At 42.4% G+C, this 21,861-nt stretch overlaps 1 protein-coding gene across 1 annotated transcript in view; it reads left to right on the forward strand.

Moving 5' to 3' along the window:
- The first annotated feature begins 2,984 nt into the window (after positions 1-2,984).
- Cdon (cell adhesion associated, oncogene regulated) overlaps positions 2,985-21,861 on the forward strand; it is an 86,050-nt gene continuing 67,173 nt past the window's right edge. The window contains exon 1 of the mRNA XM_028776188.1: positions 2,985-3,007. The gene's annotated coding sequence lies outside the window, so the exon portion shown is untranslated. The remainder of the gene's footprint in view (positions 3,008-21,861) is intronic.

Raw genomic sequence — 21,861 nt, forward strand, 5'->3', positions numbered from 1 at the left:
TTGCTAACAGGGCCACTCTGTCATGCCTTTTCTGCTAGAATGACCTAAAATCACTCTACATCTTGAACCAAAATAAGTTCTTTTCTTATAGTCTGTTAAGTATTTTTATCACAACGGCAAGGGTAGTAACTAATACATACAAGTTATCCCAAATGCAAAAGGTTAAGAATTGAACCTGTCATTGTATTCATAACACTTGTGTTCTTCTTCGTGCACATCTATGGCGCTTGGGATTGAACCCAGGGACTTGTACATGATAGGTGAGTACAATCCCTAGTTGAAACATAAAATTTTGCAGCTCTTTCTCTTTTCCCAGTTAGCACTGGGTTAGAGCATGACCACAATCCACCAAAAACTAGCAGACCATTGCCATCCTTGGGTTTTTTTTTTTTTTTTCAGTTCTTGATGGTCCAAGTTACATCAAATTTTTATCCTGTTTTTGGAATCTACCTTCATTTCTATTTTATTATTATTATTATTATTATTACTTTAGCCCTAGTTCAATGTCCTCTGATCAGGCTGCCTGGTTGGTTCTAAAGCAGCATAATAGTCCATACTTTTTTTTATTACTAATAACAAAGAACCACAGCCTGGGTCTTTTGGCTCATGGCTCTGGAATGTGGTCTCTAAAGGCTTCATCAGGTAGGGTCCTGAGGAGGCACAGGGATGGAGTAGCCAGAGACAGAAATGTATATATACGTTTCTCTCTGGTCTCTCTCCCTGTTTTCATAGACACCAAGATAGTATCCAAACCTAACCACTCCCTAAAGCCTCCACCTATACATACCAGCTATAATACACTTTCATCCCAATACCTCACAAAAGGTATTAAACGACAACACACAAAGCAGGAAGCTTCCAAAGTCCCTCGAACCTGTTCCTGTATCAGTGTTAGATGATTGCTTTAAATACAATCTGATTATACCTCTCTCTCACTCCAAACCCTGGATTGGTTCCCTCAAGCCTGGAAGTAAGTCCTGTATCCTTGGGATAGTCCTCATGGGTTGTCACCTGGCTTGTGCTTCCTTCTGCACTGCCTTCACCAATTCTTGCCTGGTTCCTTAAATTTAAGCCACAAAAAAGAGCTTGAATTTCCTGAGCCGTATTACGTTTTTTTGGCTTTCATTCCTTTAACACTGTGCTCCCAGTGGAGACCATCTTTCTATTCTTTATCACTTTTAACTGGCCAGTTCCTTCTCTCTTTTAAGGCTAGTTCCCGGAATCACTTCTTTTGGGAATCCTTTTTTTCCAGAAACTCTGTCTAAACTCTAGACAGAGTTGGCTACACTGCCCTTGTATGTCACGGTTCCTTGCGTGGAAGATGTGCATACTTGTCTGTTTATAAGATTGTGAGTTCTCTGAAGCTTGAGATAACATAACATTTTCCCCTGTACTCTTGTGTCTAGTGGTGGCATGGAGTTATTACTTAATAATTTTAACATACATGTACAAATGAACTCATGGTTCACTAATGAAAAAACTATTTTGTGTTTGAGATGGCTTGTTCAATTTACAAACAGGCGGAGGAACTGGATGTACAACTTGTGGCTGCCTCTCAGCTTTGTTTCTGAGTAACAACAGGCATAGTGATACTTGAACAGAACCGTTAGACTTTGGGGTGGGAGGTGTCCAAAGTCAACTGAACCCCAAAGAAGACGGAAGTGTTTGTAGTGGAGCTAGTGTCCAGGGGATGAAGGGGATTATTTAGAACACTACTAGACCTCCATTCTATGTGTGTAAACTTTAGTTATGTTAAATCTTCTCTTTTCTATAGGAAGGTGTCTTTGCTGAATAAAAATATTTTATTCTATACCTTACCCAAATAACTTAAAACTATGGAAAAAAGAAGGGTTAGCCAGATTTAAAGCTTATTTTGTTTCTTTCTTTTTCTTTCTTATATTGATTTTCTCTCCGAGGTATTCAGAAGACCCTGCACCCCAACCAAAAGAAAAAGTTAAGGGTTCACTCTTTTGAAGCTCAGTACGGAGTAGCTGTGACCACCGTGTATCATTATTATTAAAACTTTTTGAAGTTAAACAAATAGTAGTGGCCATGGGGTTAAAAAAAAACCCTAATAATAATACTTGTTAAAAGTTACAATTCCAAGACGCCCAGGGAGTGGCAGGTGATTCTCACAGAATACCGGAACCACGCTTTTCACAACCATCTCCTAAATAGGAATTGTCCCCCACCCCCCTTTCTATTTGGAAAACTAATGTTCACCGAGTTCAGATAACCTGGGAAGGTCCAACGGATGAGCTGGGAAGACTTCGGGGCCAAAAGGCAAGATGCTTGCAACAGGCGACACAACCTTTCCCAATCTCAGAACGTTGTCACCTGTCCCAGTGAAGGTAAAGTGGGTGAGTTGGGGACGCCAAGGAAGCTCCCTAAGAAACTAAACCTAGGGATTTGTGAAAAGGCAAAGGGACGTGTTTGGGAGCTGGAATCGCAACCGCTGGGTCACTAGGGAAGAGCAACACAAGGTGGTTTCTCCAAAGGTAGGCGGGCGGGGCGAGGCATGGGCGGGAACCCGGGAACGTGCAGAGGGTGCACGGGCCAGGAATGCCGCCTCTCCGGGGCGAGCGAAGGTGAGGGGAGAGTGAGTGCTGGTCTGACGGGAGCCTCGGTGTCTCGCTGAGGCAGCTCGTCCTCACCGGGTCAGCAGCACCGGAGGCTTCGGTCACACACGCTTGCAGGGGTGTCGGTGCGGAGCGGGGGGACAGGTGGCGCGCAGGCGCCCGCGCTCGGAGCGTTCCCCCTCGGCGCAGTGGTACGGCCCTGCCCGCCGCTGATCTGGCAGGCTGCGCGCGCACCCCGCGGCGGGGCGCGGGCCGGGGAGTCCCGGCCTCTGCGGCCCGCCTCCGTCTCCGCCGGTGCCCTCCTCCCTCGGCTCTGGTGCCGGGCGTCCGCGCGCTCCGCGGGGAGGAGCGCGGCCACGGGGGCGCGCCCCGGGACTCCGCCCCCCAGCTCCCCTCCCGGAGCCCGGGTGCCCGGCTCGCGCGGCTCGGTACGAGACGGGGACCTCGCGCCGCCCCAGTGCCCCCGCCCCGCGTGAGAGGCGCCGCGCCCTCCGGCCGCCCTGCCCGGTGCATGGAGGGGCCCGTTCGGATCGCAGCCGCTGCCGCCGCCAGCGCGCGAGGGAATGACCTGGGGGTGGCTCTCGGAGCCGGCTGCTGTGCAGGAGGTCTCGGGGCTTAGCCAGCCCTGCGGAGAGGTGCGGGGGGTCCCTCGGCAGGGTCCCCGAGGGTGGCCCGGGGTCGAGAGCTCGGGGCCGCGCGGCTCGGGAGCGGGAGGTCCTGGGGAAGCGGAGGCCGGCTTGCCCGCAGAGCGCTGGGGTCTGGGGTGGAAAGGCAGCTGAGAGATGCCCCGCAGCCCGCTCACCGCTGCTTCCTTTGGCGCACAGAGCCACCTCGCCAGAGGAGGCGGGGTGAGGTGTCAGTGACACGCTGAGGTCTTCTTCGGTGATCTGTCGGGGCAGGTGGGATGCGGCGTAGCGGGGAGCAGGGGGCGCCGGCGCTTTTCCCAAGGGAGCCTACTCTGTCTTCCCTCTCAATCCCCGCAGAGTGCTGGGGAGAGAGAGACAGTGATTTATGTGTAGGGAGAAGCAAGAGAAATTTCCTGCACAATGTATCTTTCTCTGCCTTCACAGGCTCAGTGACTTCCCAGCCCCAGGGAGTGTATTTTTCCTTCTCTTCTGTAAAGCTTTCTGTGACTCGCATTATCATTTAGTAAATACTTTAAATACATCGCTATTTATTTCAGCCTGCAGCTTCGGACCTTTGTTGCTTTCTCTCCACTTTTAGGAATTTCAGTAATAAATCACCGAGGGGGATAGATAGACTCCCTTGCCCTTCGCTTTATTGTTCTCCCCCTAACGCCACCAAATCAGGTGGAAGACTCCCGGGGGAAAGGAACTCTCTACAGAATGCCTGCCTTTCCTGAACGGGACCACAGAGGGTGGCAGGTGTTTTTTAAGGGCAGGCTGTTCCCCACTTGGGCTGTCGAATGTAGGGAACCTCATTAACAGAAAGACAGCCTTTGTGCCCAAAATCAGACACCTTGGGAAACGGGAGGTTGGACTAAAAGGTAACGTGAGATTTTGTCTCGGGCCAATGCCAGGAATGATGAAAGAAGCTGAGTTAATTCAGAGTCCATGGCTCACTGACACTGTACCCCTTGGATTCCCAATGGACATTTAGCATAGCTCAAGAACTGTCGCCAAAAGGAGGTAGGGGGGCTGGAGAAGAGGTGTCTTAATTTTAATATAATTCTAGACATTGTTACTTTTTAAATAACTCTTAACTTTCGTCGAACTTTTAGGATAAGATGAAAGAAGACCTTCAGAAAATTCCAGATTAGTGTTAAACTCGAAAGAATTCTTAGCAACTCAAAGAGAGGCACTGAATACTGCAGTCTCTGTTATGCACATGTTGAAGTAAACTGCCACATACTTTTAGTTATATGAGAAGGATGGAGAAAACCTGTTTCATTTTGGAAAGACGTGCCTTGGGTGTGTGTTTGGCAGCGTGTAAAGGAGAAACATTTATATTTCTATAAAACACAAATGTATATTGTTTAACTTTCTTGCAAAAACTCGGATACTGTATTTGGGAAGTCTTCCTTTGAATGGTCTAGTCACCTAGCAAAATCAGTTGCTAGAGGTGCTCTGCTATTGTTTGTTTAGTAACTCACTAGGGATGCTTTGATTGACTGCTGTGGTTCCCATCAGCCTCTCTACTGTGCAAAGTACTTAAACAGCACTGACTTTCAAGCAGGAAGTACAAAGAACCGGAGGACCTGACATCCACTAAGCTTAACTTGTGTAGGTTACTTCCTGCATCTCCCTTAGCTCTGGCGGATTTTGCAGGTGGCTTGACTTCTTGTGGAAAGCTTTAAATTCACTTTAAGATAGGACCCTCTCCTGTCATCAAGGCACATACAGAGCAGTGCCCAGGGCTAGAAACTTGTGTCATAGGGCGGTGCTCCACAAGGGTCAGGTAAAATTTAATATTATATGTTAATATTTAATATGTTAATATTTATGCTTTCCTCTTGTTTTCCTACTTTATGTGTGTACTCTCATGGCTCTCTAGACAGCCTCTTCCTTTTTTTTTTTTTTCTTTTTAATGGCAGTAGATTTTTTTGTTCTCTGGGGTTGTTTCTTTGGTGAACGTGTAGACTAAAGCCTGATGATGTTTCTAAGTAAAATAGTTGGGAGATGATTTCAGGAATTAAACACTATCTTTGTGAAATCAAAAATACAAAGGCTGATGAGTTAGAAAATTTGTTTTAATGTGTGTTATTAGTTAACATCATGTGATCAGCATCTCGACTATGTAGAATTCTAGCTAGGACTGTACAATTACCTACCAGATAGTTGTTCTCTAGCTTAATGACATTAATATTTAATAGAAATTAATTCAAATAGGAATTTGAACTCTAACTGTACTTCTTTGAGAGAGTTGTTTTTTTTTTTTTTTTAATAATCTGGCTATTTTGTTTATGACTGATTTTCCAAGAGCTTCTTTTTGTTTTGTTTTGTTTTTATACTCAACTAGATTGAATTAGAAAAATTACATTGTTTTTATTTACACTTTTATATTGTATCCAAACATTCCTGGGGATAACCTTTTGTTGTGTAGGTGGCCTGGATCCACTATGCACAGGAGGGGAGGGCTGTATTTGTTTACTGTTAAAAATTAAGGGATGGGGTACAAGAATATACTTAATGTCACTTTTAAATACTGGAATCCTGGTTACATTGAAATGAAAAGCTGTGGGTTTTTTTTTTTATTTTTATTGTTGTTGTTTTTAAATCCTTCAAGTTTTCTCTCATTGTTTGGGCACTCTCCCTCCATTGTAAGGCTTAAAACATACAGTATCATTGTCATCTGTCCCTTGAATAATGGTCCTGAGGTGATATTATTAATGTGGCTTTTTAAAATCAAACTAATTATACTTGCCTAAAAGAGCCACATGTGTGTGATTCTAGCTGCCTGGTGCCTTTTGAGAGCCCTGGAGACAAGCTAGTGAATAGAGCTGAAAACTCATGCTGTATTTGATTAAATGGAACAGACTCGCTGCTCCTTACCCCAGCAGGGGCTGTGAGATCTCTTGATCCCCGAAGCGGCTCCTAGACCCTGGGAATTCCATTAGCGAGCACCTGAGGAATTTCTGCCCTGCAGTGCCTTTTTTTTTTTTTTTTTTTTTTTTTGTATGTGTGTATGTGTGGAGAGGGAGCAGAGCTGAGTACTGAGTGGGAGGGGGAGTAGAGGGGGCGGAGGGAGAGCAGGCTGCATTAGAAGGCTCCATGTGTTAGCAGATCTAAAATCAAGGCATGACTTAACAGCTTATCTTGTAAGAGAAAAGCCCAACCCAAAGGCAGACTGCTATAGTGGAGACTTTATTACAGGCAGGGCTGGCGGTGGTGGTGTGCTTTAGCACTGAAGCGAACCCTAGTGTAAGTTCAGAGAGACGCCACTTTCTGCTCTCTCCTTCTGAGTACAAGCGTATACATATTTGCAGCCTTGGTAAGTATTTGTTTTTTTTTAATGCTCTTTGGATAAATATGTGAAAGTGTATTACAGTGTGCTTTTGCCTCTAAGGGCTAGCGTATTGTGTAATAACTGAAAATTTGAGAGCAAAGTCAAGTTTTTATGGCAAGTCAATTGCCTGTGCAGAAATGAAATGCTTGTTCGAATAGGCATATTTTAGTTTATAGCTTTGTTTCCATACAATCTCGTTCTGTTTCTTCTTATTATAGAGTTTGAATTCATTTTCTCTCTCATTTCTGTTAGCATTTAAAACGATTCTGTTGGCTTTCTAGTATTTGGAGCCATTGCTCTTCTGACTCGACAGTAGCCCACGTAAATGAAAATATAATCTCCAAAACCATTCTGGAGTAGATTTGTGGAGAAGCTTTGGTGTATCTCCTTCTGCCCGCCTCTTCCTCTGCCCTCGATATACTTTGGGAACAACTTTTGTCAGAGTACTGGCCCAGTTCACGTCTTGTGTACTTTTCACAGAGGACTGGTTGGAGTTTGTGGGTGGTATCGTTAATTGATTCTCATCTTCTGGGAATGTGATTCACAATGTGAACAGTTTTCAGCTCATTTAGAATGCAGCGACATGTTTGATGGCTGCTGCGACATATTTTATTGCTAACTAAAATCATGTACATAGTGCCTGTTCTTTTCTTCCCATTCCTATGTAGCCCTGTACCAGGTTCTTACAATACCATATGTTTAGAACATAAAGAATCCCCTTCGAGAACAGTTTTACCCCCTTTCCGCCATCACCCTGGACATGCCTTTTAAGAAGTAGATTAAACTCTGAAGTAAGCGCCTGTTTGCCTTCACGGTTTAGTTGCTGTATGATATATTTTGATGGCCAGAGATAATTAAAAAACAGACAAACAAAACACCATTAGAGATCACTTTGTTCTGCTGTATGTGAGTTGGAATATGAGTTGGTGCTTCAATCCTTGAAGACCAAGGATGTGCCCTTTATTAATAGAGAAAAAGGATGTGTAAGCTGGTTACGTTATTGAACTTATTAATGCATTCTGCTCCTTTCCTTGCTTGAAGCTGTGCAGTGGATTTTATTTTTATGGTACTGTAATAGAAATTGGATTAAGGGGTTGACATGGAACTCGCTTTTCAGCTACTCTTATTGTTTCTGTGAGCTTAGGCAATGGTCTTGACCTAGCCTTGGATCCTTTATCTGTAAAATGGGGATTAAATGGATAGAATATCTTCCCTCCATGGGATTAAATGAATAGATGAAAGTAAAACATTTGACAGATAGTAAAACTTCTGTAACCGTTAGCTGCTATCACTCTTATCGATTCCTCCTGGATCAATTTGTGTGTCACTTCAGTCCAAAAGTGATTCCTTTCAGGTTCTAAATAAGGAGGAAGTCTTGTAAGTTTGTAACAATGCATGTGTCCCGTGTAATTGCTACAACTTCATCCGCTAAGTAGTTGTTCAACTTACATCTCAAACTTAGAAAGCAGTTGGAAACAATGTGTGGAGCTTTTTCCAATCCAGGCAAAGGTATACTCAGGTAGTCAAATGAACTGTTAGGTGAGCACATGAGGTAAGCGGTTACCTGTCCCACCACTAAGCACTCCAGTTGCATTTACTTTGCCTAGGAAGGCTCTTCCTCAGGCTTCCTCTCCCCCTGCAGGCAACAGCTGTGCTCATCAGTCTTGGTGTAGGGATTCTATGCCTGTTCTTGAACTTGGTGAAGTACAGTGATGCAGTGGCTACATTCCTGAACGAGTCCTTCTGCCGGTGCAGTTTACCCATGCTGTTGTGTGCAGTACATTCATGTGTTTCAAGTTGTTACGGTCTTTAGTGTGTTTTGAAATTTATTTTATTGGCACCTGGGGTATATTGGCAGAAAATAAAAAAGAATAACATTTCTTTACACATTATTGGAGAACCAGATCCCAGTGGCTCTTTTAGAAGAAATAACCATAGCGTCTTTTTCCTCTTTCTTTTTCTTTTTTTTTTTTATGTAAAACTGAGCTGGAGGTAACTCAGTGACCCTTGTTTCTAATTCCATATATCAAATACTCTGATAATATATTCATTTTCTGTTTGTTTTTTTTTATTGGTAAAAGAAGGAGTTTCAGGAGAGAAGGGAGTATATGAGATAGCTTATGATTTTCATGTTTGAGCTGAAGCTCCCAGATCAATACTTAGAATTTGGCAAGAATAATGACCAGCTCCACTATAGTGTCCTGCTCGTTGAGTCGGAAATGTAACTACAGAATACTTAGACACACATAGACGTGGCCTTGTGTGCAGATACTGCTTTTTAATTTAAAAGAAAGTTTATCAAAAATTGAGGGGAGTAGAGCTAAAATGTTCTGGTCCAGGGAGACATTGAAGAACAGGGCCACACAGTTCTGTTGTGGAGAGCAGTTTTACCCAGTCTGAACAATCTCCGTACATCCAGACTCTCTGTTTATGCTCTTTGAAATTCCTTAATATGGGGAATGAAATTTATCTCACAAGTAGTAAAACAAAAAGCAAAGTGATAGCAATGGATATGAAGGTTTTTTTGTTTGTTTGTTTTTTTGTCTCCAAAATTTGTTGGGAACTGTAGTTGAGAGGAATCGTTTGTACTATGTTATTAGAAATGTTGATTGAGGGTTTTCTGGATGTTTTGCTTGGACATTAGCCAATCTTCCATGCCGCCCCCCCCCCCCCCAGGAGACATTGTATTTTTCAGCATTTGTAAGTTTATTAAATCTTTCTATTCATAGCTCCTTGACACAGGTCATTTTTCACAGACAGCCATGGAGTGGGAAAGGATCCCCCTGACTCCCAAGGAGCCCCGTTATGGCTAGGATGTCATTAGATCTGGGGACAGCTGTCGTGGCCATGTGTGACTCATTTATTTAAAATTATGTTTTAGATTTATTTTTTTGGGATATGAATGTTTTGCTTGCGTGTATGTATGCATGTGCCCTTGTCAGATCTTTAGAACTGTAGTTACCAGTGGTGGCTGTGAACTACCATGTGGGTGCTAGGAACAAACACCGGTCCTCTACAGAAGCGACAAGTGCCGTCTCTCCAGCTTAACAGCAGTTTGAGCCATCTCTTCAGCCTCCATCTTTTCTTGTAGGGGCAATTATAGATGTAGATTATGTTCCAAAGGGAAGAACTGTCCAACGAATAGAGTTACCTCATGTGCAGCATGTTTGAAAGGCTGTGGGTCGTCTGTTCTAATTGTATATGCCAAGGATGATGTATCGTGGGTATGAGACTGGACCAGTGACCTCTAAGAGCCTTTGTGCCAAGCTGGGCCACATACTTGTCACAGTATGATTCCAAAGTAGGTAACTGTATCCTGTTCCCAAATCAATACATTTTCCCAAACTAAGCTTGCTTCTACTAAGCCTGCTCTCTGCATTTCAAGTAAGATTCCTAAGGTATTAGTAACCATCATGTCAGTTATTCTTCCTGACTTAATAAAACTAGTGTAAGGGAGAATAGGGAACCACGGATGGTCGTGTACACCTGTAAGTCAGCCTAAGCAGTATACAAAAGCACGGTCTTTAAAAACAAAGACAAACAGACCAGCAAAAACGGAGGTCAGATGGGGTTTTCTAATGTTTTGAGTTGTTAGTATCAAAAATATTCTTGGCAGGTATAGTATTTCTGTATTTCTGTCAGTCTAGTTACATATTTGCTCTTACAAATTAGAGGTCAAGAGTATCAGATACTCCTCTTGTCATCCAGAATTTTCTACACTTTAATTTCAAGAGAGAGAGAGAAAAAAAGAAGTCATAGAGGGTAAAAGGTCAGCTCCAGTGATGTATAGCAACAAAACTATCTGGGTCGGGACCCTACAGTTATTCTTAACTGTGTGTATAACTCCTATCTACAAAATGGCATTTCATGTTAATAATTATTTTTTTAGGATAGTTGACAGTACTGTGTGATCTTGAATCATCGAAGTAATATTTTTTCTCTTATAGAATGGGAAAGAATATTTAGTTTTTACTCTTAAATTTAATTGATGATGATGGTGATTGTGATTGTGATTGTGTGTGTGTGTGTATCGGTGACTTCTGGGATGGAATCTCAGTCTCCAGGTTTGCTCTGCCAGCAGTTTGACCTGCTGAGCTGACTCCATCCCAAGAACTTACATACAGTCCTATATTTATGTGGGCACATAGCTACCCTCCCTCCTCTCCAGTCCCTGGATGCAGGTCTCACTCATGGTCTTTTCTCTGTAGGTATGCCTTATCTCTCCAGCTTCCATTCCAAAAATCAGGAGGGCAGATAAAAATGTAAGGAGATCCCCCAAAATAAAACCCCAAAAGAAATAAACTTCATGACCCTTTCCTCAGCAGCTACTACCATGTCACCACGTTCCTGTCATCAAACCATCTGTCTTTCACCTAATGGTGTCCCTCAACCCTAAGTTTGATCACGTGCCCGCTCCCCTTAAAAATCCTCCAGTCTCTGACATTTTTAAAAGTTCTCCTTTGTTATAATTACGTGTCTTATTTTAAACCATGAGCGGATATATGCATGGGAATGCATGCAGACAGAAGCAAACATCAGATCTCCTGGAGCCGGAGTTACAGGTCGTTGTGAACTGCCTGACAACAGTCGTGAGATCAGAACTCAGGTCCAGTGCAAGAGCAGTGAGTTCTCTTACCTGCCGATGATCCATCTCTCCCGCCCCTTAAGATTGTAGTTTGTTGTGCTAGGGATTGAACCTAGGGCTCATACACACCAGCAAATGTTCTGCCGCTGAGCTGCGTTCCCCAGGGCTCAGATCATTTTGGGGTGTGTGGGGTCAGCGTCACATGGAGTGCTTCTGGCATCCCCAGCTTGGCATTCTGTGAATGTACCATGCTTCTGGATCTCCTCTCGCCCCCTTATCTGAGCCAGGGTCTCTTAGGTACTAGGCTGGCTTCAAACTCACAAACTTATGATTTCCCTGCCTCCACCTTCCAAGTGGTAGGATTCCAGGTATGTGCTAGTATGCTTGGCTTATGGGGTTCCAGGGATAGAACTTAGGGTTATATGTCTACCACACAAGCGCTCTGCCACCTGAGTTACATTCCCCAGCTTGGGACTGTCTTAACACTTACTTCATCATTGTATCCACTGCTGTCAGGCTTGCCCTGTAAGGACAATGCAGTTTCCCCCCACCATCACCCATTCTCATCCCTACCAACTCTGCCTGGAAAACCCTGATGTACATTTGAATTCTTAGGGGAATGTAAAGCATAAAATTCTAGTTTGAAGGTTTGATTGGATCATGAGGAAGCTAGCTTCATCAATGGGCTAATTCATTAATGGAATGGTTCCTACGGAGAGGGGGCGGGACCTTGCTGGAGGAAAGTAGGTCACTGGGACATGCCCTTGAAGAATAGAGTTCTTGGGCTGTTTTTCTCTCTCCCCTGCTTTCTAGCTGCTCTGAGATCACAGACTCCTGTGTCTTAGGCATCCACTGCCATGTTCTGCTTCACTTCAGGCCTGTGGAGGTGGAGTTGATCACCATGGACCAAAACCTCTTAAGTCATGTACCAAAAGTGAGTCTCTCTTGTTTTTTGAGGTGTTTTGTCTCAGTGATGAGGGGTCCTGGGATGCTAGGCTCTTCCCTCTAGATCATTGAGTGATTCCCACACGGAGTTCTTCTTATAAAAATCAAGTGGCATCCTGGATTTTAAATGCCAAGTTCAAGGAAAGATCACATAGCTCCCGTTCATGGAGTTCACGGAGATCGAAGGAAGTTTCAGAAAACAACAACAATATAGGTAGATGTCAGGAACAGCTGCTGGCACTCTGATTTATGTCAGTTATTTTGAACAGTTGAACAATTTTGTGTATTTAAAACATGCTTTGTTCTGTGTAGCATCATTAGTTCCTGAGAGCTGAGGTCATGTTTCGCTTGTTTGTGTTTTGACTGGTTATTATTCCAGGGGTTCCCTTGAGTGTGTAAATAGGAAAACATACATCCTGGCTTCTGTCTATTTGCCAGGGAAATTTCTGACACTTACTAGGCTTTTGTGGTATCAGAGCAGCAGTAATTAGTATTCTCTGTTTTATAATAATTTGGTATCTGTTCGGTGAGTAATTGTAGACATCGCCTGGCCGGAGGTAAAATTGGCAAGGGAAACGAGTGTTTAATGGATGAAATAGTACTTTTATCAGGCCACGAGATTGCTCTAGTGACGTCAGAACTTGGCAGCCCCCTTTCAGTCCAATAAAAAGAAAAAGCATCGTGATGGGGGAAGACATCTTCCCCCTGCCCATTTCTTTTGGCTTCTCTTCCTGATTTTGGCCTCAGGGAGTGTGTATAACAAAATAACAACACAGTGATTCACAGGCAGAAGGACTAGGGAGTGAATGATTTTAACTGGAACAGAAGGACTTATCAGTCAGTATCCATGTTCCTGTCATGATGGAGACTCGGAGGGCAGGAGAGGAGCCCCAGGAACCTGCACTCATAGAAGGGGTTCCGCCTCCTGGCTTGGCATCTCATATGTAGCTGGCAACCTGACGGCTTTGGGTGCATGTGGCAGAGTGCGGGGAAGGGAAGGCTGGGTGCAGGAATGGAGATGATTTCTAGGTGTTGCTGTTTGAGCATCTGACCATTACCTTCAGTTGACCTTGGGATTAGAAAATGCCAAGAAGAAATGTTTAGGTTCTTAATACATTTAAAAACTCGAGTGGCACCCCACTGAAGATTTACCTCATAGTTACATCCTGCTGTGGGATTCCCACTTTATTATTTTATCATCACAGTGTGTATTAGGTGTGCCTGTGATTCTGTGTGTCTGTTTCCGTGTCTGTGTGTGCAGGTATGGGGGAGCCGTGTCTGAGGCATACATTGAGGCAGAGGACAACTATTATTTTCTAATACCTCATGGGATGTAGGATTGAACTCAGGTCTTCAGGTCTGTGTACAAACACCTCTGCTGGCTGAACCAACGGCCAGTTATTTTCAGGACAGGATCTTATATGACCAGGCAAGCCTTTGACTTGTGGCAGTACTCCCAACTCTCTCCTGAGTGGTGGGTGGGGTTCCTGGGGGCTCTAAGATTCCATTGTAAAGGAAACTGTTCTAGTCTTCCTTAAAGCCTTAGAGGCTCATGAAGGAGGAAGTTCTCATTATTTTGTATTGAGAAGCACACATTTTTTGCTGAGATGATGCAGGTAGATTAAGTGTCTTTCTAACTCAGTTCTGTACATGTGCATCTCTGAGACCTGTTTTCAAGCAATCTTCTGATTCGATTTGCTCTAATTTCTAAACCGGTGTAGTTTTATTTACAAGACAACACAAGTCCCTTTGGAGGCTGTAACAAAAATAAGACGGATCCATTTTCTCCCCAGTCCTGGTTCTAAGCTCTAGTGACCATATTTTAAATTATTTTGTATTTTAGTTGGAGTTTGCCCTGAAAATAAACTTTATTAACCTTGCTCTGTCATTATCTATAGGCCTTTCATATAAATTTCATCATGTATTTGAGTTAAGTTCTTCTTCTTTTTTTTTTCTGAATTTCCCGGCTAGCTAACATTAATTTTGAGTCAATGTAACCCTGGTTGTTAGCCACGGTCTCCTATTAAGCTAGCAAACACAATTGTCATGATTTGTTATTTCTTTTGTGTTTGAGGATGTATTTTAAAAAGAACTGTTGTCATAGTGGTTAGGTCTTAGAATAATTTCCCATTTGTTGCTATGGCAGCGGCCACAATGGGGTTTTAAATTATACAATGCAGCTTGCAGAGGTTTGCTATCAGGCCTTTGTGGCCTCAAATAAATTTTAGTTCAGGGATTTGACTATGTGCATATTACTAATGTTAATAGGAATATTTTAGTTAACTCCCCAAGTGGGTTTCCTAAATGTGAACTTTCCTCCTCAACCCTTGGAAATGATCCTAAAAATTATTTAAAGGAGCCTCTCAGTGTGTTATTTCTTAGTTTGAGATTTTCTTCTCGATATAGTAGATTACTAGGGGAGAGATAAGGACGTGGTTGGCCCCATAAGCAGAAACTAACATTTGGTTAAATTCTTGTTTTCTTAGGTAGCTGTACACACACACACACACACACACACACACACACACACACACACACACACGCAGGCACACAGAGTTGTGAGAACATACTTCATTAGTTGGAATCAGATGTTAGCAGGGGGCATGGAATCAAAACAGGAAGGTCCCATATATTAAATTCTATAGTTCTTCAACAACCCAGAGTGAGAAACCGTTCTGAGCAGTTCTTGTACAAATACGGTTCTTTTTTTCTCTTCATGTCGAAATGTGAGGGTTTTGGTGGGCAGGGGTGAGGTGGGGGTTGGGGGGAAGGGGCGCTTTAACATTTAGTAGGCAAACAAGGTCCCCATTTGCTTATAAAAGTTCTTTCTAATTCACTGAGAAATACTAGCCTCTTTTGTGTCTCAGTTCACCTAGAGTGAATGCTGCCTGTGCACTTGGAGAATCTGACAATAAATAGTAGGATGGCAAAGGAGTGAAGTATGGCTTTTGCCGAGCGAGGCTCTTGTCTGTTGGGGTGCCCTGCAGACTTCTAAGAATGGTGCCTCCAGGAGATTGGAGAGGAGAGGTACTGACCTAGTCTGGTCATTGCATGCACAGACAGGCCCAGGAGGAGTCACAGACACCCTGTCCTCAGCCCCCCCCTCCCCCATGAGCAATTACAAACTCTTGTATTGTGGTTCTTTTTATTCCTTATATAGAATACCTTTCTCCTTCCCTGTGTTTCTGATGCTGATCCTTAAATAACCTCAGCAGAGCCCTTTCCACTTTACATAGCATTTCACAGCCGTCTTTTCTGTCTCTGCTAATCAGAAATGTATGAGATAGTAGAGTTTCTGTGAGCAAGGAAATCAGGACGGTCATTCATGAACACTGGTATCAGATGCAAAAGTTGTGATCCAGCTCAGAGTCAGGTAGCCTTTCAAACTCTCCCAGCTGAATGCTGGAAGAACGTTATTTGGAATTTTTAGCTTTCTTTTTAAAGACTTAGGTCAATTTGTATGTCCTTAGTAGATGAAAATTGTAAAGATTCTGAGTCCTTTTTTTTTTTTGCCTTTGATAATTCTAAACCACAATTTCTATGTTCTATAGTCGATGGGCCTGGCAGGAAACACTAAAATGAATTTTGCGAAACTAAAATCAACTCCCTGATGTCTTGTATTTTATATCCCTGCCTGGATCCTGACTTTCTAACCTTTTACTTTGGAGCAGGGAAAATACTTGGATGCTCAGACATTCTTTTACAATGTTATCTTTGAAAGGCTTTCCCACCTATAGTAAAAGCAAATACAAAGGGGATGTTTTAGAGGTAAAGTTCATTTTTTTTCTTGATTGTTTGATTGTGGCACAAATACAATCTCTAGATTGGTATGTTCTGCCTCTGGTTTTACCAGTTATTCTCTGGTATTCTTTATATCTAAAATGTGACTGGTGATATTGGGACCAAATTTTGCTTTTCATCTCTTAGTCACGTGAGTGTGGGGTTTCAAACTTTGTGGGCAGTATCACTCTGGACAGTTGTTAACAATTTCTGTTTTGTAATGCTGGCTAAGACAGAAGTCAGGGTTGAAGCCATTTCACCATGTCTAATGTGTGTTATTTTGGTATAGATCATCAAAAATATTCCTTAACTGCTTAGTGACATGGTTTAAACTGATTGAGAAGAAAGGGAAAAGTAGAAATCCTTAGGGTTCGAAGTTGCCCCTCCTCCCCTGGTGGAGAAAGCTGAGTTGTAATCACTGCCCAGTGTGGCTCCCAGAGTGAGGTGTGAGGCTGTTTATTTTCACTCCGGAGATGTATATACTGCAGAAGGAAAACTCTGCCTGGCTTAACCTAAGCAAGTCATTACTTATCTACGATCTGGCAGGCGATTTGATTAAGGCTGACAGGGCTCATATAATATCAGAACCAGACCCTCCTCGTGATTGATGATGCAGGACCGTGAGGTTTTTTTGTTTTGTTGTTTTGTTTTAATTTAAAAAGTAAAAAAAAACTGACCAAGTATGAATACTAATTTGGATTCGTATTTGCCAAGTATAAACTGTCTGATATAATTTTATCTATAGTGATATGTATTAATATGTATGACATATCTTAGGTGAGTAAAGTAGTTAAGTAGTTTTAGTGCCTTAGTTTTCAGTCTTCAGGGTAACTTGACTTTATACTGTTTCTGGTGCTGGAGATTGGCCCGGAGCCTTGTGCATGATACACGTGTGTGTCGCTCTTTGTGTATCCCCTTTACTTGAGTTCCTGCTTCCTAGCATGACATCTTTAACGTGGATTGCTTTGATATTATATATTCCTTAGTATAATGGGATTAACTTACAAAAGAGAAAAAAAAACTAATAAAATTAAATTTGGAAATGTTTGGCTTTAAGGCATTTTCAACTCCTTGTTTTCTCATTATAAGGAACCAGATAACCATATAATCATTATAAACTTTGTAATAGCGTATCTTGGCTATGGAGTGTAGATGCTGGCCTCCATCTATAGGTCTGGTCTATAGGTTCCATGTCTCATTCCTACTGACATGGTATAACTAGAAGATGTCAAAAGTTCTACCTGCATTTTTTTCTGTGCAGAGCGTTGGGTCCAGCTACACCCCCACTCCCCAACCCCCACCACACACAGAAAGCCAGGCGCGCATGCTTGCAGAGAAGCATAGTAATTTTTGTAGTGGTATTGAGTTTAGACTCTGGAGGAAACATTGTACCACAGTTCTACCAAAGCACAGGTTTTAAGATAGCCTTTTGGGGCCTATAAAAAAGAGAATAAAGCTTGGCTATACTGCATTTACAGAGTTTTTGTAGGGATACAGACCTGTGGCTTGGGAGTTGGGCAGCATTTACAAGATTATTTTAGCTTTTATAATCTCGGGAATGCACGTCTTGTATTTTTGAAAACAAAATTCTTGCTTCCTCTCCTAACATCGTTCTCTACCTGAAGTTGTGAAGATGTGTGTGGTAGTCCCACCCACTCCATCCGTAACCCACAGTTACCTCTGTGGGAGAGCCATAAAGACTGGCCAAGGACTACTGACTGAAACAGTTGAGTCTTTCTCTTTTAGCTCTGATCTAAAGACAGTATTTTAAATCCCAACTTCATACCTACTAATGAAAATGAAGTTTGATTTAAATAAAGCAACTGATTGATGCAGCCTGCATTGACAGAAAACAACCATATCCTCACTTGTAAGTTATGCTTGGTTTTCCTCAGCTGTATGCCACGTTCAAGACCGAAAAGCAGGTGTGGGTAAAAAGAGATCGCCCTGGTAATTATAGGCGTATTCTAGTCACACTGTGTCAATAGGAGTGAGACATTTACTGTGGTTGAAATTTTATGTGTGAGTTACTGTTTCTCTTGTGTACTAATGTAGTCTTCTAGAGATCTTGCTGCTTCGTGACTATGGCTATACAGTTCATATCGGAAACCTGGCCATTGTGTGTGATAAAAATCCTGCTTTCACCCTGTACTGATGATCCATGTCATAAATATCTACATAAAGATATATCATACACGGACCGAGTGTATTTATCTACAAGGCCTTACGAGCAATCCTGATGTTGAGGTTTCCATGGATCCACTGCTGTTTCTGAGCCTCCTGGTGACTTTTCTGTAGACTAGTGATTCAGGTGCGCCCTTCGTTGAGTCTCTGGCCTCTGGGTTTTCTCAGTGCCATATTATATGCACCTGGTTTTAAATTGTGTGGTATGAAAATGATGGCTGTGGGTTTTTAAAGACCGATATAAAATAGGTAAGCAAACACCAGTGTAAAAACAAGTAATGAAGAAAATACAGATTCTCATTAGAAGACAGTTCAGTTGTAAGGTACAGAGCACTAGCACAGTTTCTCTAAAGCAGCTAGCTCTCTGCTAATGTTCAACCATTTTTTACCATTTCTGGTTGGCTTAGCAGATTTTTTTTTAAAACAACAGGAAATCAGTATTTTGTCAAGTAACTGTCCCGCATTGTACACTTATTCATTTATCAAGTGTATGGGGACTTACTTTGTGACAGTTTCTTCCCTGAGTTGGGCTTACAGTGGTGGGCAGAACAGATAAAGAGATTCCTCCATCATGGAGCTGACAGAGGGGTTAAATGGGCCCACCAGAAAATGGTTTTTAAAAGTCCTTTATTTTTAGAGCTGGTTCATGTACAGGTGAGTGCAAGGGATAAGGATTTTTGACATACTCTCATCCCCAGATAACCTAGCCTAGGTTCGTCCTTCCTCTTGCAGTGTGGCAGGTCAGGTAAAGTGAGGGCTCTATGTTCCCTTCGAGATGTCTCTTCAGCTACAATTTTTACACGTGGGAAGTCAAGCTGGAAATAAATGTCAAGGGTATTGTTGAGTAAGGAAAGTTTAAAAAAAACTGGAAATTTCAGATCAGTGTGTAGGGAGATTAAGTGGGTAGTGGGGGCTTATTTAAGTTGAGTGTAGGGTTGGGTATGGTAAGTGTCTTGCCTTTGAGCCTCCAGCTTCCCTGAAGGATGCCGGGAAAGACAAGCATGATGGTGTAGGATGGGCTTGTGGTATGGTTGGTTCTTTGTGAGCGGCAGACACCTGTTCTTCCGAGGAAAGGAGTGATGCCAACATGGGATCAGTCGTGTGTGTGTCAGGGAAACTGGGCAGCCTGTTACATAAAGAGTGGCATTGAGCTGTTATATAGTGATTTAAGGCAGTGGAAGCCCAAGTCTTTAGCTGTTTCTTAGCACTGATCTTGAAGCCAGCTTGGTTTTTAGCAATAATTTTATACTGACGTGGAATAAAGTGAGAAACAAAACAGATAGCCAAGACATAAAGTGATTGCTTCTGAAGCTACGTTCCTTGTGAAATTACTTCTTTTAATTACAAATTACTTGGTTTTTTTTGCTTTTGTCTTGTTTGAATCAAACAATCATAGCAAACAACTGTTCTTAGTTAAAAAAATTAATATTCTTGCTTGGCAGATTTTAGCATTCATGCATGGGCGGTTTAAACCTCTCTCCTCTCTCCCCTGTCTCCTCACCATCATCTCCAGGGCTGTGGATTGAACCCATGGCTCCTTTTTAACCTGGCAGGTGATGGCTGTAGTATAATTTCAGCAAGTCACCATCACATTTGCTTGTGTTAGGATGTGGCTTCTTTGCTCTTCTGTAGGCTGGGTGTTTGTCTGCAGATGTCTGTCAAGCAAGTATGATGCCTTCATGTCAAGTTTGGTTCTGCCTGGCCCCAGATTTACATTGCTTTTTATCCTCCTCCAGCTGAAACTGGGATACCTCAGCTAGCTTTAATGGCATGCTGGTTGTTCTGTATCCCGAGGTTAGGAGGCAAGCTCCTAAAAGGCTTCCCTCTATAAAATAGTTGCTTTTTTAGATGTTTTATTAGTACTGCTGCTGGTTGTTTTAATTAGCAGTATGTTTTATTTGCACCCCCAGGTCGTTTGAGCCAAGATTGTAATTCAGATAAACAAAACAATATCTGATGTTCTGGAACACCCACACCTGCCATCTGGGCTTCTCCCCTGAGCTGCTTATGTTGGCAATGAAATGAGCAGAGAGAAAGGAGGAAGTCACGTGGTGTGATGCGGTGCCTCAAATGTAGATTCCTGGAGTGCTGGATATGTGGTGTGATGCGGTGCCTCAAATGTAGATTCCTGGAGTGCTGGAGACCTGAGTGGTTTTCTCCCCCACCCTTAATTTTGAAAACTAGTATCATTTGCTTTTATTTCATTTATTAGCGTGTATTCTTTGCATATATTAATGTGGTTCTGGGTGGTATTTCTGTACAGGCACGTGGCATGGATGAATTAAATCCAGCTTGCTCTCTCTCACCTGAGTGGTTTTCAGATGGGTAATATTCTTTTATTCAGTCATTTTCTTTTTAAAGATAACTCCTAAGTCACGAGAAGAACTTTGTTTTCACTATATACACATTTCTGACAGTGTTTGCAGAATTCCATGGATGCCTCACTGACGGTTTAACCCTGAAGTGGTGGGTACCGCTTATAGAGCAAGTGTTTGCCAGGCAAATTTCTACAAAGATTTTGTTTTTGAGTATAAAGTGAAGGGTTTCCCTTCATTTAAGCTCTTACAATGACACCATGAACTTCATGTCTCATATTTAGTAAATAGCTGTTGTTTGTTTCATGAGTAGTTGTAAACTCTGCCTTGTTCGTGGAAACACTGTACTTCAGTGTTAGGGTAAGGTCTTTGGCTTGCTCTCCTCTTTCTTCAGTGCAGTTTTGGCGTTTGCAAAGGATGAGGCAAGATACATTATGACAGGTGACAAGATACATTGTGACAGGTGAGAGCTGCATGGCAGACTTCCCTGTTCTCTTTCCTTTAGGTAGAGCAGTTACAAAATGTTTGTTATAGAATTCTGAGGCTGGAGAAATTATGGAGGTTCTCTCTCTCTCTCTCTCTCTCTCTCTCTCTCTCTCTTTCTCTTTCTCTTTCTCTTTCTCTCTTTCCTTGCAGAGAGAACTCCAGTCTTAAGTTAGAGAATGTGCTCTCTGAATATTTTGTTTTAATTAAATACTGATGCATGCATATAGGTGTGCATGCTGTGGCATGGCTCTGGGGGTCTGAGGACTACTGTGGGGGTGGTTACCTCCTTCCACCTCTACTCAGATTCCAGGATTTGAACTCAGTGTGGCTGTGTAACAATTGTCTTTACTCACTGAGCCATGGTCCTGTTCTCTGCCTAGGCATGCTTTTGTTCTTTTGTTAAAAAATGTTTTTACTACATTTATTTATTTATTTATTTATTTATTTATTTATTTATAGAACAGACCTGAAAGGTTCTGTTCTCTCCTTCCATTATGTAGAATGTGGGACACCTAGAATCAAATTCAGGGTGTCAGGCTTGGTGGCAGATGCCCTTTCCCCTCTGAGCCATCTTGCCAGTCCCTGCGTGCACATAATTAAGGAACGGGAAATACAGCAGCTTAGTCAATCAACCAATAAATTTATTTTAAAATATTTACAAATAAAATTCTGTCCCTTTAATTTGTTTTTAATAATAAAAACCTTTAAAATGCCCCTGATTATATGAAAGCTTTAACGTGAGATGAGTAGCATTTTAGGAAACGGGGTCTCTATTACCTGTCTGTATCTATCAATATCGGGGTCTCTATTACCTGTTTATATCTATCAATATCGGGGTCTCTATTACCTATCTATATCTATCAATATCGGGATCTCTATTACCTATCTATATTTATCAATATCGGGGTCTCTATTATCTGTCTATATCTATCAATATCGGGGTCTCTATTACCTGTCTGTATCTATCAATATCGGGGTCTCTATTACCTGTCTATATCTATCAATGTCGGGGTCTCTATTA

Source organism: Grammomys surdaster, unplaced genomic scaffold, assembly GCF_004785775.1.
Source record: "Grammomys surdaster isolate TR1022 unplaced genomic scaffold, NIH_TR_1.0 266, whole genome shotgun sequence".
Classification (NCBI taxonomy): Eukaryota; Metazoa; Chordata; class Mammalia; order Rodentia; family Muridae; genus Grammomys; species Grammomys surdaster.